Source organism: Rhinolophus sinicus, chromosome 16, assembly GCF_057876585.1.
Source record: "Rhinolophus sinicus isolate RSI-liver-muscle chromosome 16, RSI-T2T, whole genome shotgun sequence".
Classification (NCBI taxonomy): domain Eukaryota; kingdom Metazoa; phylum Chordata; class Mammalia; order Chiroptera; family Rhinolophidae; genus Rhinolophus; species Rhinolophus sinicus.
In genome coordinates, this window is record NC_142516.1 from 37,242,633 (window position 1) to 37,257,846 (window position 15,214).

Sequence of the window (15,214 nt, forward strand, 5' to 3'; positions counted from 1 at the left end):
CACTTTGTTCACGTAGATAGGTTTGCATTTGTCACAGCCAAATTTGTTGCTGCTCTGTCTCCTCTGATAGAGTATAGTCTCTGATGGCAGATAGTCATATTTATCCATCTTTGTATTGCTGATGCCTGGAAAGATATGGATGAAAAAAATGAATGGATGGAAAGAGTTATTCTATGGGAAATAATGATAAAAATAATATTTTTGAGCTCTATATGCTAAAAATATTAAGTTTATAACAAATATAATATATATACAGGCCTAGTCACTTTCAATTCCTGGAATAATTCTATGAGGCAGGTATATGAGAAAACTGCATTCTATAGCAGTGAAGTAACTTGCACAAATTTATGAGGTAGAAACAGCTAGAGCTGAGATTCTAATCCAGGCCTCTTCGATTGTAGAGTTGTACTTCTGAACCATCATGCTATAGTGATTTACATCAAGATTTGTATGTTTTAATAACAAAACCATAATTAAAAATATAATTATGATTGATTGAAAAGTTCACCATGCAAAGTAGTGCCAACCTGGAGAAAACCTCCTAGGAATGACAAGAGACCTGGATTCTATTTCCTGTGCTAATTCTACCACTTATTGGTTGTATAACCTTGGGCAAAGCTCTTCATTTGCTTCATCCCAGGTACCACATCTGTAAACTGAGAGTTAAGTTTGGATCACTAATTTTCAGCTTTACTGTACATACTGGAGATCTTGTTAAAATGCTGATTCTGATTCATTAGGTCCAGGGGGCCTGAGATTCTTCGATTCTAACAAGCTTCCTGATGATGCTGTTGTTGCAGGTCCATGAAGCACATTTTAATAGCCAGGAGCTAGATGATGGCTTTCTATAATCTGATTCTGTGAGTCCTTAGAAACTCTTGATTGAATTGCTTCTTAACTTTTATAAATATGAAGCAATTGATCCAGTTATATTAATATACAGGCACTTGATCATTCACCTGAACATTCATTCTCTCTTCTTCCGACAATAAATCTAGAATTTCCCTGGAGAGTCTCTCCCGTCCTCAATCCCTGTGCTTCAAGTGAATTTCGGAGGCATCAGTGTTTAAATTTTTCTGGCCAAAACAATTGGTTCAGGGAATGTCTTGAAACAGATTGAAAGCTAGTAAAATATAGTCAAGTATGTTCCTGAGAACTCAGAAACAGGAGCAGATACATTTTCCTGCTGGGCTTGAACTTGAAGAACGACAGCACTGCCAGCTATCTTACCTTACTGCCATAAGCATAGTAAGGTACCCACATAAAGGAAATGGATCTAAGATGTGGAAGGAGAGAGGCCATATCCTGAGGAAGTCTCTTGAGATTTATTAGCTTGTGTGCGTGTGCGTGCACGCGCAAATGCATGTGCACGCCCATCCTTACATATGTGTACCATGTGTGATTGACCAATTAAAGGCTCAGGTTCAATCTCCTCCCAGATACTAAGTTCCTTGGGCCCTGGGATATGGGCTTTACTTTGGAGAATAGGCCTAAGGGATTCATTCGGGATAGTTCAAGGCTGAAGCCACCCCTAAAAGTCAAGCAGAAAATAAGAACAGAGACATGGATGAAGCAGAGAGGTAGGAAATGGGAGAGAAGCCACAGGACCACGTTGGAGATTCAAGGCCACAGCCCAAAGGGTCAGAATGGAGCCTACAGAGAGTCTCTGAGCTGCTGGCATCTGGCTGTGGTCTCTTCCACAGGGAAATGCTGACCTCTGCCATGGTGAGGAAGGAATTATGAGGTGTGCCAAGCCAGGAGGACATAGAATGAGGTATCTCAGTCCTTAATAAGGCAAAGATATGGACCATGGACTAAAATTTGTTTGGGTTAGAAAACTACGCAATGCTTCTCTCTCTCTCTCTCTCTCTCTTTTTCTCTCTCTCATTATTTATTTATTTTCTGACAGAAGCAGTAATCTCAAATAGTCTCTTGAGACTGGGCAGCAATGATTATGGATGTCACAGATGAACTCCTCGTAGGATGGCCGACTTCACTTTGACCTGAGGCAAAAGCTATTTAAATTTTATTAGGGAAGCAGGCCAACCACCCTGTTAGACCTTTTGGTGATTAAAAGGAAATCATCCTATAAAATGTTTCATTATACATGTCTGTGCACTGACCATGGCTTCTTGATGAATTTCAAATATCTGATAGGCAGATAGCATAACAGTAACAATTTATCTGAATGAGACTAAACACACTCAATTTTAGGAAGTATCATGAGATCTGTATTTTTCCTATTTATAAACAATCCCTTTCTTTTCCCCAATCCCCCCAAATATGGTTGGTGCAGCATATTCTGAAATCCATGTCCCTGTGATTGTTTTTGCCCCGCTTCAGTAACTGCAGAGCATTTATCCATGTAATAGCATGCTCTTCTGCTCCACTGCTTATATAGCCCTCATGCCTCAGTGAATTTGCTTGCTGGGTTGCAGACAAAATGCTGCTTAGTATATTTTATGTATCTAGATGAATATTTATAACAAACAAAGGAAGCAGACATTTTAAAAAAGATGTAATAATTTTGAGACAAATGGCTAATTAAGTTTATAGCATACACGTACATCATAACTTGTATTCTGTATACTTCTCATTTGCCTTACAGGACAGTGTACTGGGCCGTATTTGACTAAATAGTGAATACTGATGTGTTTTGGTTTGTTAACAAACGAAAACACATCCTAAAATATGATTGCACACTCCCATCTTGGGTTAGTTGTTCTGCAGTAGTCATTTACGTGGACCAAGATATTATTTCTATAAGGATATTCTGAACAGAACATTTTTGATTGGGCAAATTAGACAAAAATTTTATCAAAACGATGTCCATATTATGGTACAGATTCATGAAGGAATCTAATACAGTTGATAAGAAAGAATGAGCTAGATCTGTACTTGCTGATCAGGAAGGTTTTTCTAAAAACAAGGACAATTTCAAAAAATGTATATATAGTATAAACCTGTAAATATTTATTAAAATATTAATAGTAAAAAAAATACATGTTTGTATTTTCACAGAAGTGTGGAGGAAACTGTACCAAATTGTTTTCTCAAGAGAGGTAAGATAATGGATTACTATCTCTTTATAAATACATTTCCACATAATTTAATTGTGGAATTTATAACAAGGAAAACAAAGTAAATGTTTTCTTTTGAAAAAGGTCCCAACTGAGTGTATATAAAAATAACTCTGGCCTCCCATTGGAAATCTGACTACCTAAAAGGGAGCTATACAGTAAAATGAAGTAATTTCTATTGATGTTTATGGAAAAAAGGAATAGATGCCTCACAATGATAGCAACCTTTGAACTTCTGGCTTGGCAGTGAACTTAGTGAAAGCAAATCCAACACATCATTTCTGAAGGTGGGAATAGGAAAGATTGGTGGGGTTAATGCCTTTCCTGAGCTCAGACAGTCAGTACATGATAAGTTGGCCATACATGTGAGGTCCCAAAATTTGTCAGAGGTATCGCCAACTGCTTTCTCCCTGAAAATCTTCTTCCCAGTTTAAGGGTTAATATTATCCAAGTTTTGAAATATGCCTGCCATTGCATTTGAAAGCTAAGCAATACTTTAGCTCATTAACTTAAGAATCCTAAAACACCTGTGTCTTCAATTGCTCGTATTTTATTACTGTGCTTTACGATTCTGGTTTTGAGTGTGGGAAATGAATTATTCATGACTCTTCCTTGCAGCCCTGTGAGGCAGTGAGCCCTTATTACGGTACCTTCATTTTCCAGATGAAGGAACAAGACACCAAGAGGGTAAGTGAAGTGACCTCGGTCACATGCTGGGTCAGTGACAAAGTTGTTAACAGTCAAGCTTGGGTTGGAGGGTTTTATCTCAGATTTGCTCTATCTTTCTGCATTAAAAATTAGTTCTGAAAATCCAGGACACTTATCATTGACTAACAGATTCTGGTATTTTGAGCTTCCAAAGATTCAACTTTTGTAGTATAAAAAAAAGAGAGACAAAATCATGAAGTTAGAAAATTAAATATATAACCGGGATAGTAACAGGATAATTAACCCGTCACCATTGAGCCTAGATTTACATATCTGTAAAGGAGGTAATACTTTTTAAATGCCTGTGTATAAACCATCTGTGTCCATTCAATGAGAAAGATGCAGAAATAATCTTTTTGTCTTCTTTGTTTTTATAAACAAATGTACACAGGGTCTATAGAAAGATTTTAGATTTACTTGTCTCAGACTTGTGTGATGTAGCAATGAATTTGTTTTATTGGATCATTCTGTGCATAAGACTATTTCAATTATGTTTTTTGAAATATGAATTAAATCCTCCATTAATTTGATGGGAAAGAGTCAGATAAGGTGAATCACATTACTCAGATTCTACTTACACCCTCATTGAACCTACTGGGACTTGCAATTCACCAAGTGCACTTGTGAGAATTCACAAGCAGGTTTTATTTTTTTTTTTCCACTTTAGGCCTTTGGGGGTCTTTGCTTATACATTCAAGTGATTTTAGTCATGTACTTCTTTATGAAACACACATACTCATACTTGAAATTATTCTTCCTTGGTGGAATGAACTGAAGCTCCCACCCCATCACAAGGGTAGAAACCTGGTGATCAGAGAGATGGCATGAACTTTGCACCAGTCAGCATCTTAGTTGTCTCCAGGGGTTAATGTGGGTTTCTGTCAAGTAAAAACTGTCTCAGGAAAGCAAAAAGTGCACTTTCAGGATAATATGGCCAGGGAAAGTTATTCAGACATTGAGTTGGAGTTGGGCTTATAACAGAGTCCTATGAGTTGCTTCCTAGGTTAGGTGTGGGTAGAGGGTTCAGCCTTCAGATACACCGGCCCAGGTGACCTCCAGAAGATGGCGACTTATAATAGAGACCAGCTGTGTTTGCCTCTGGGTTCCAGGAGGAGCTCCCCTGCCCACATCAGCAATGCAGGCAGAGAGAGGTGAGGAGAGTTAATTGTGCCCCTCCCCCAAAGAAGACTCCACTCTTCCTTCCAGACTGAGTCTGTAGAAGCTTCCACTGGTACCCGCTGAAGCCAAGTGTAGTCACGTATAGAAAACATGAAATGGGCTAGTCTGTATGTCTGTCATTCTGTGGGTGGGTGGTAAGGTGGGGGATAGTTTTGTGTGTACTGGAGGACTGCTGACACCATGAAAAGAACTGAAAGAGGACACTTCAGGAGAAGCTGGGGAAAAATTGGGGGAGAAAGGGGAAGTTAGATATAAGGAACCATATTCAGGGAGTGTGTGTGGGAATGGGACAGAGGTATCCTTCAAAGACCTTTTGTTAGTGCTTTTTTGTCAGGGGCTGTAATGGAGAAGGGCTCTAGGCAGAGAGAGACTAGCATGAATCAAAATGGAAAGTGCATAGTTGAGATATGACAGTGGCTCATTGTGACTAGAAAGGTGGTAGACAGTGGGATAATGACTCTAGAAAGGTAAATTGAGACAGATTGTAAGACTTGTTTGATGTCCATTCTTGAAAAATCAATTCTAATAAAAGTTAGCTAGACTCATTTAGAATGGCTTATTTGCATTTTGGCCACGTTACCTACCACATTATTTATAAAAAAATAAAAATACATTCAAATTGATACAAGTAGAAAGATAGACATTTTTTTTTGTAAGCATCACTTAGCTAGAATAATATTGTTTGCATAAGATTGTCTATAAATCCTTCTGTGCTAGTTACACTCATTGGAAGGAGGTAGTTTAGGGGTTATCCATTTTACAGGTGTTAAAATGTAGACCCAGAGGGGCTCTGGTATATCTACAGGTACAGGGAAAATTAGTAGTGAAGCTAGGACAGGAACCACAATTCCTTAGCCCCAGGCTGATATCCTTTTCCGTTGAACTGTACTATTGTTTAATACTGCTTTAGCCAGAATCCTTTCCCAGGAAAATATTATCCCCTTCTCCACTCCTTTCACAAACATGAAAGGAAAATATAGGTCAGTTGAGTGACAGGGTGTCTGGTGCTAACAAGAAGAGACTGGATAATTTCCTTGTCCCCATTGTTTTCAGTAGGATGTATTTCCTCTCTCTTTTTTTATTCCCACTCTTCTCTCCACCCTCCACCCCCAACCCCATGGGTCAAACCTCTGCAGTTTATAGAGCAGTCCTAAGCCCAGCTTACTAGTGTATCTTGTAAAAGGTCTAGATTAGATTTATTTTATCCTTCAGAGAAGAAATAATCACCGAAAACGAGTATTTCTTTCATTTAGGCTACAGTTTGCCATATTTAGCCCAAGAAGCACTAGCTGAAATAACTTATTATATTTTATTTGGGCCCTGAAAAAAAAATTAGATGTTGTTTAGAAGCATCATCGAAATGGATCTTTTCTTGGTGGAGAGTTGTCATTAATTTATGCAATTGTAGGGACTAGCAATCAAGCTTTTCATATTTGAGTGTGTACTCTGTAGAGTGAATTCTTTGGGGGTATCGCAAGAGAGAAGAATAATGTAACAACAGAGATGATTTGCTCTTCTATTTATTTTTTCTCTTTTGGGAGAATTTGCTATTTTTAAAAAGGAAGACTGTAGTGCCATCTATTTCATTCCATTTTGACGGTAACCTTCCCTTGTACAACATATCCATTTTGAATGATACAAGTTCCCTTCCCCGCATAATACATAAACCTTTCAAGCTCAGAGATTCCAGCAGATGACTGACAAAGCTTTAACTTTACTGAACATGATGCTATAATTAAAGAAATGTGGACTTGGGAGGTAATCATTAGTTCTTCCGTATGAACATCTCGCCTGGGATTTTGCCGCCTACTATGTTTCCTTCCTAATGACAACGTTGGGAGGCTTCCATGTAATTGAAATTGCCCCCTTTGAAGAATTGATGTGTTAAGTGATCATGTAATCTCATGATGAGCAAGTAATGGAAAGATGAAGAGAATTTATAAACTGGCACAAAGTGGAAATAAATAGACAATCATACGGTAAATTTCTGTACAACTCTGCAAATTTGTGCTGTAGAATTAAAGTAGTTAAGCATTGCCCACTGCTGCATAAATTGAGAAAGATGCTTCTAGACTGTTTTCGATAGACTATAAATCGATTCCAATTATACTCCGTGGAGTCAGCCACTCGGGGTGAGGGACTATATATATGTATCTATGTCTTATGTAGAGGTAGGGGTAAGGAGTGCATTGCTCAGCTATTTCTGCAGCAGTGTTGCATTTTGAGCATCCCCAAAACTTGCTCACAGGTCTATGGGTCTGATGCACTTGAAATAGGTGAGGCTAGACCCTGGGTTCCAGGCTCCAGGCTGTGGCTCATGTTGGATTTGAATCTTCTCCACAAGTTTCATTTCATCCTTGGACCAGCCTTCTATTCATATGGCAAATGGCAGGAATTCAAGAGAGCCAATGGAAACAAATGATTTCCCTGGAGTTCTCAGTCCTGAACTCTCACACTGCCTCTTTTTTTTTTTTTTTTTTTTATTAAATTTATTGGGGTGACAATTGTTAGTAAAATTACATAGATTTCAGGTGTACAATTCTGTATTACATCATCTATAACTCACACTGCCTCTTACACCCAACATTCACTGGCAAATTGTAGGGCCAAGCTCAACATGAATGCAGTGGGGCACGGATTCTAAGTCACATGGCAAAAGCCATGGATGCATAGAATTACATTGTGTATAATTGTAAATAGTGATTAAAGCTACATCAAGGCCAATAATCTCTATTCCTACAAACTCCTCAGGTGGTTCTTCTGGCCTCCCTCCTTGAGAAGTATTGGATATATTTTGTTTACTTTTACAATCTCTTATGCAAAGATTCTCAAATCAACAATAAAGTCAAACTATTAATAATAAATTCATTTCAAACGAAGATTACAAAGTGTACTGGGGAGGATATTTGCTCTCTGGAGGGTCTTGCTTTGTTTCTTGGGGATTTGTTTATAGATACATATAATTAGAGCAGAAGAAATGTTTAGATTATGTCTCCTTTAGTCACTAAATACCTTTTATAAAATATGTAGGCTTCTGTTGTAGAAGAGTCTGTATCATCAGTAAGCCCTCTTTGTCTTGGGGAAGAGAGAGCGCTGCCACCTCCTCTACCCTGCATCCTCCACTCCTTTTCCACTCCTAGATGTCGGGCCAGTCAGCACATGGGAAGAAAGGCTACACCTGGCTAACCCAGGTTATGTTTGAGCTGCTCTCACCTTTAATTGTCTATGGGTATGGAGTTGTATTCAGTTCTCTAGGAAAGAATTTCAGCATAAGATGCTGAAATTTAATATCAAATTCAAACATGAGAATGTACAGTACTTTTGCCTGAAGGAGCACTTAGAAGTTCACATTTTTAGCGATTTTTCCCAAAAATTCTAAAGGAAAGGAAAAGAAAAGGTTAAAAAAAAAATCCAGGTCACTTGTCATTTCTGCCTCGTTATGCATGTTACTCAGGTAAGCCTTACTGTGCTCCTTATTACACAATATTGCATTTACTTTGTTTTCACATTGTCTGAAGACGAGTATTTTTATGGGGCAGACTACTTCAAGTAGGAACTGTTTGCTAAACTGTGAAAACACAGCCATTGAGTCTATACATGAGCTATCGTTCTGGTGGCCTCTCTGAAAACTTCAGCTCCTAGAAGAGACCTTTAATTCACTTTGTCAATATCAAGCCTCAAATTATGTATAAGCATTTCAGAAATGTTTTTGGAGTTTGGAATGAGTTTTATTCAAATGCCTGGCTGCAGAGATGGAGAAATGGAAGCAACAATTCTCAGTTCCTCGGCTCAGCCCTCACAGGAGGCTTGTGTCCTAAGGGAAGAGAGAGCATCTCTGCATTTCTGCATGGAACATGATCCAGAGAAGAGTAAAGATAACACAGTGCTGTCCTGCCAGCTTCAGGGTGGAAACCACTCTCCCAGGTTTCCTGGAGGACGAAGCACTGGAAAAGGCAGCTCTGTCATGGAGGGCATACAGCAGTGTCAGTGTTGTAGAACCGTCCTTGGATATCTTATTTGACATTCCAGTGGCTGCCAAAGTGGAAGAACAAATGGAACACGTTTCTGGAACCCATGCAAGACACCTCTAAGGATGCCCAGGAAGTACTGGGGTCGGGGTGGGGTGGGGAGGACTCAGTATGTGTGCACATAGGGAGACTAAACTGCTACCATAAACCAGCAACTTTTTGCTTTCTGACATTTTTAGAACTTTTGTTATGTTCACAAATAGGTGAAACCCAAGGTAATTCAGGTCACTCATAAATGGACAGATGCATTTGGCTAAGTAGATGTGTTAAATACCAACTGTTGAGTTCCTTGGCCTCGTTCAAATAGTTCTCTGATGTGTGTATGGTCATAGGAAGCTCAGTGGTCTCATGAAAGCAACTCCCTGCCCTCCTCTGTCTTACCAGCCTTACAGTTCTTCGTTCTGATAACTCCCCAGTTCTCTACCATTCCACACTCTTGCTCTCCTTGTTGGCACAGGCTTTTGCAGAGATGATGTGTCTGGTTTCTGGCTCGTTCTTTGGCATTTCACTAAAACACCTGTTATCGGATCTCAGGAATAGGGAGGTTTATTTTTTGCCTGGTCAAGGCTGAGCATTTGTTGGGATCATTTCTATTTTTAGTGTGCAATGTTCTGAAGCCAGTATTTTGAGCGTGGAGGGTATAAGGCATTGCTTTAGATTCCAGGCCAGCTTCCTGGTTCACAAGACTGAGATCAGCCACAATCCTTAAAAGCCCTATAAGAACATATTAAGTACAGATCTATATTAGAAATGTTCCAGCATTTTTGAAATGAGGTACTTTTGAGTATTTTTACTCCACAGACATAATGCATACCATATTTCAATTGCATGTCAATTCCTGACTCATATATCTGCATTATAAATTTTGTACCTTCTTGCCCACAAATTAGACTGAGTTTTAAATACTCTTCAAATCCTGCAAAAGGGGTGAGCTTGCTGCCTACAGGTTTTTAGAGAAAGTCATAGGAAATGAGCTTTCTAAGTAATAGCAATGCTAAAAGCGTTATCCTGTAAGCATAAAACATTTTCAAGGTTTTCCTAAGTGCTCCTTGGCACAATGGTGTCTCAGTGATTGAGATTTGAACTCCCGTGATCTGCTTAATACTGAGAAGGTTATTCTCAGGGCTTTGTGCTCTCAAACATGAGCAGCATTTCTCTACCCCAGATTTCAACAGAGCTTCTGAAATGCCAAGAATTTGCCTGCTGTTCCCAAGCTCGGTGAAATATATAGCCTGGTCCAGCAGGTTGGAGGACCTTACCTTTGCATGTGGCCCACTGTGAATGTGAACTACTAAGTCTTTATAGCCAGAGCATTTGAAATGGCCTTTCATTTCTTAATTAGTGGATGCATTCTCTGCCACTGACTACCTGGGACTGACACGAAGGAGAATTTGCCCAGTTCGCAGGGGAGCCTGGGAGAGCCATTATCAATCACAGTGTGTTAGAAATGAAAGATTGAAGAAAAGATGATTAAAGCCCCAGCGGCTGCCTTCACAAATGAACTTCAGGACAAAAAGCAGTTTAGTGTAAATGTGGCAAGTCTTCATATTGGAGCTTGATGAAATTAAAGGCAACGCAAGGTAATATAAACCATTGTTGAATCTTTCTTTTATTAAAACTGGGCTAAAACAAGGAGTAGGAATTTGTCAGGTGCAGTAATTACTTTGGTACTTCACTGATGAAAGCTCTCCGGGGCAAAGCCCTCCTCTCGTCTATTTTCCATTTCCTCCTAGTTCTACCTTTAGCTGCTAGAGAAGAATAAATATGAGCTGAGGAGAGGGCAACTTTACAGCCTATCTATTTATGGTGTTTTTCTCATTCTTTCTGTTGCCCTGAATTACTACCTTTAGAAAATTTCTAGATTATTTTGTCAAATATGTCCTTAGGAGTGCATAGAAATGTATATGTCAGTGACCATAGAAACATAAAAGAAAAAAATCACCCAAATCCTGACGAGACAGCATTTGTTGCCTGTGAAAAGACTATAACCCGGGTATTGCAGCTGGGGGAGGAGATGGAGCGAGGATACTTGGGCATCTATAGTGGGATAGAAGAAACTGGTAAGGAAGAAATGACAAGTCTCTCAGGTCCTTGCTACTTACAGTGTGATCCTTGAAGCAGCAAAAGCATCACCTGGAAGCTTGTTGAAAATGCAGAATCTCAGGCCTTACCCCAGATACTGAGCTGGAATTAGCACTTGAATGATATCTGTAGCTGATTCATGTGAACTTGAGAGTTTAAGAAGCTCATGTCTATGGACCGCCCTTGCACTGGTTACTACCCAAAGCAGGCAGATCTGTAAAACCCAGAGGATATTCACAGGTTCTCAGAAAGCATTTGCAGAGGAACTGCCAGTTGAAAGAATTGCCTATGCAGTGCTGGTGAAGGTAGAGCGATGGACATTCACACGGAATTTTTTGAGTTAAGGCATTAAAGTTCTCTCCTTTAATGACTGAAATTTGTGCACTAGTAGAAAGGGGTTCAAACTCTTGCTAATAATAGATGTATTCGTTATGAAAAAAGCACTGAGTGGTCCAGACAAGGGTGTCATGGATGAGTATCAGATGTGGAGCCACTGGAAGCAGAGGAAACACCTCAGCACCAGGCAGGAAGACAGGAGTGTGGCCCAGGGTAAAGATCAGCTTCCAACCATTTTTTTGCTAATTGATTTAGCATAAGCTATTAGTGAGGCAGAGTGAACAATGAACCCATGGATAACATGGTTATCCATGTTAATTCTTTGTTATTTACTGCGTAGCCTTACCTATTCCCATGTACTTAAACTAACTCTTTAGTAAACTCAACATACTTTGGTCATAAATAGGTTTTGTTTCTTCACAAGCATGGCCTCATTTTCCAGCTCTACTTTTATATGCTGTGTGACTTTGACAACCTGGATCTTAGCCTCACCTGCCTCAGTTTCTTCAGCTGTAAAATGGGGATAATAGTAGTACTAACCTTATCGGTTTGTTTGGAAATTAAATGCATTAGTACTTGCTTAAGTTACTTGCTAAAAAGAATGCCTGCCACATAGTTAAAGCTTAATAATTATTAGTTATGATTATTATTTATAAAGCCCTGAAATGAAAGTGTTCTTTTAGGTATTATAAGGAGAGGTAGCTTAACCAGGAGGATTTAACTAGCATTGGCAGTCACTCTGCTAGTACCCAAAGAGGAGAGAGAATCTCAGTCAGACTTATTATTTTTAGATGCTCCCTACCTTCAATATGGGTAATAACATGGAAATTAGATAGGATTGTAAGTAATCATAAATGAATTTAAATATATTTTTATATAGCAAAAAAATTGAGCTCTTCGGAAATAGAAAATCCATTACTTATCTTTGCTTCCAGAAATCTTATCCATTTTTGTGGATCCTTTTTATTCTCACTCACTTTGAAGGCCAGTAGTTCTTGGATAAATAGTAATAGTAAAAGTAGTGTGGCTGAACTTCATTTTTAAAAAATTGATTGAGATATTGAAATTAATTTGCAGCTGTGTTATGCATCATGTTCCATATAACAGGAAAACTAGAACACAATGAAGATATGGGAAAATTATAAATTATTTAGAATCATGTGGAACTCATTAGGAATGAGATGTTTAAATTGGTAGTCACAAAATAGTCATGGGGATATAAAGATACTAGACTAGTGAATACTAGACTAGTCAGGGGGATCATTTTTTAAATTATATAAATGTCTAACCACTATGCTGTACATCTGAAATTAATATAAAATAATAATGAATGTCAACTCTAATTGAAAAATTAAAGTGTCCTTTGATAGGTGATTGGATAAAGAAGATGTGGCATATATACACAATGGAACACTATTCTGCCATAAGAAAAGATGAAATAGTATCATTTGTGACAACATGGATGGATCTTGAGATTATTATGTTAAGTGAAATAAGTCAGATAGAAAAAGTACAGAACTATAAGATTTCACTGATGTGTGGTATATAAAATGGAAAACAACGAAAGAACAAGACAAACAAATGAAGAAACAAAAATTAATAGACATAGACAATAGTTTAGTGGTTACCAAAGTAAGGGAGGAGGGGGTTGGTAGTTGAGGGTAAAGGGGATCAAATATATGGTGATGGAAGGAGAACTGACTCTGGGTGGTGAACACACAATGTGATATATAGATTATGTATTACAGAACTATGCACCTGAAATCTATGTAACTTTACTAAAAATTGTCACCCCAATAAACTTTAATTAAAAAAATTAAATTAAATTGAAAACTCAAAAAAATAAACGAGAAAAAGAAAAATTAAAAAGAGGGGGTGAGGTGAAGGGGAATAAGAGGTCAAAATTTCCATGTATAAAACAAATAAGTCATCAGGATGTAATATACAGCATAGGGAATATAGTCAGTAATATTGTGATAGCGTGATATGGTGTCAGATAGTTTCTGGACTTAACATGGTGATCACTTCTTTAGGTATATAAATGTTGAATAACTATTGTGTACACCTGAAACATATATTGCATGTTAGCTATATTTTTAATAAAAATCTTCTTTAAAAGGATGAGATGTTTATCCTTAAAAATAGCTTTAATGAAAAAGTGTTTTTCTCCAACTACTTTGTAGTAGTTTTTCATGTGCATTTTGAAGATTTTCTTCCTCCTTCCTCTCTCCTCCCCCTCCTCTTCCTCTTTGTTTTTTTCTTTCCTGAAGGGCATTTCTGGAAATGTTATAAAAACACAATTTGTCATAGGTGATGGCAGTAATCTCCAAAAGGAATGCATTTGAACAGCTCTCCTTGAGAAGGCATAGCAAATGTGTAAAATAAATTAATTTGAACCACGTTATAGACTGAGTATCTGAAAGCTTTCTTTCCTGTTGTGATTCTGCTTTGACGTTGTTGTCATTTCCCTTCTTTAGGTGTCAGGGTCCTATCTGTGAAATCTGGACTAAAATACATAATCACATATTCAACCAAACTTACAATTCTAGGCCTCTACAATGAAGACCCTGCACAAAAAGGAATTAAGAAAAGCATTTCTAACCACGTAGTTAAATTTCACCTGATTTAGGAGGATCGGGGTCAGGAACCAACTGAGACTGCCCTGCGGAGAAGTGCAAGTCTTTCCCTGAATAGAATACTTGCCTTAGGTAAATGTAGTTTCTGAGGATAATTTCTTTCTCCGATTTTCCTTCAGTCTGAGGCCATGTTGGTCAGCCTTTTGGTAATACAGATTTTTATTTTCGAAAGTGATTTTTCTTGCATCTGCTCTATCACTGAAGATGTTGACAATCCATACAAAATCAGCAGAAAGAGGTCTTTCGGAGGGTAGTGCATTACATTCATGGTCACTTGGCCCATGTGGCCCAAGTTTGACAAGAAGGATATAGCAAAGATGCAGGGAGGTCCTGAGCCAGCAGGGATTACTGTAATTGAATTCTTGGGCCGCCCCTTGTTGTCTTCCAGTCCAGGCACACTTCTTTGCCTTGTTTCTACATTTTTTTCTGGCTTCCATATATAATCTGCAAGTGGGCAATCGACAGCCAGAAAATCAGTTGGCCCTTATACTTTCCCAAATTAATTTCTCATTGTCAAACACAAGGCATTTGTAGGAAATAAACTAAATCTTTTACCTGTTATGGTGCTTTTTATACATGTAGATGCCAAAACAAAGATAGATTCAGGGTGGAACAAATAGGCAAAATTCTATAACTGAGTACACTCTGTCTGGACTTCCTGTTTTCTTGATTTATATATCCTTAGAAGACAATGTTTTTCTAAGTAACAAGTTGTTAATATAAATAACAATTATTTAGTGCATCTATTAATCATTTTTGTATCCCTAGCAATCTTTACACAATTTTGTAATCACATTAATGAATGACTCTCTAGCCCTTTCCTCTGGCTTGAAGAACAGAGCCAAGGATATAACCACTCCTGAAGGTACCCATCCCACCTCCTCCCCTGCTTTCATAAAAGCATGGAGGACATATCGTGGAGGAAAATACGGAGGGGAGATCAAGAGAAGCCATAGAAAAGGCAAATAATGACACTCATATGTAGACTATGGAGAGGTGAAAAAGTGTGCAAATGATGAGACAGAGAAGGGAACAGGTGGTCTCCTATTCCAGCCCTTCCTCCTATCCCTGTGAACACAAGATAGGGCTGTGAGAACTTAGTGGGAAAAGCCATTGATTATTGTATAAGGTAAAGGACTTTCAGGCATTTAATACAGAGGCTTTG

The 15,214-nt window shown here is 38.3% G+C and overlaps 1 pseudogene; it reads left to right on the forward strand.

Annotated features, from left to right (window-relative positions):
- The first annotated feature begins 1,587 nt into the window (after positions 1–1,587).
- LOC109457297 (Y-box-binding protein 1-like) overlaps positions 1,588–15,214 on the forward strand; it is a 102,008-nt pseudogene continuing 88,381 nt past the window's right edge.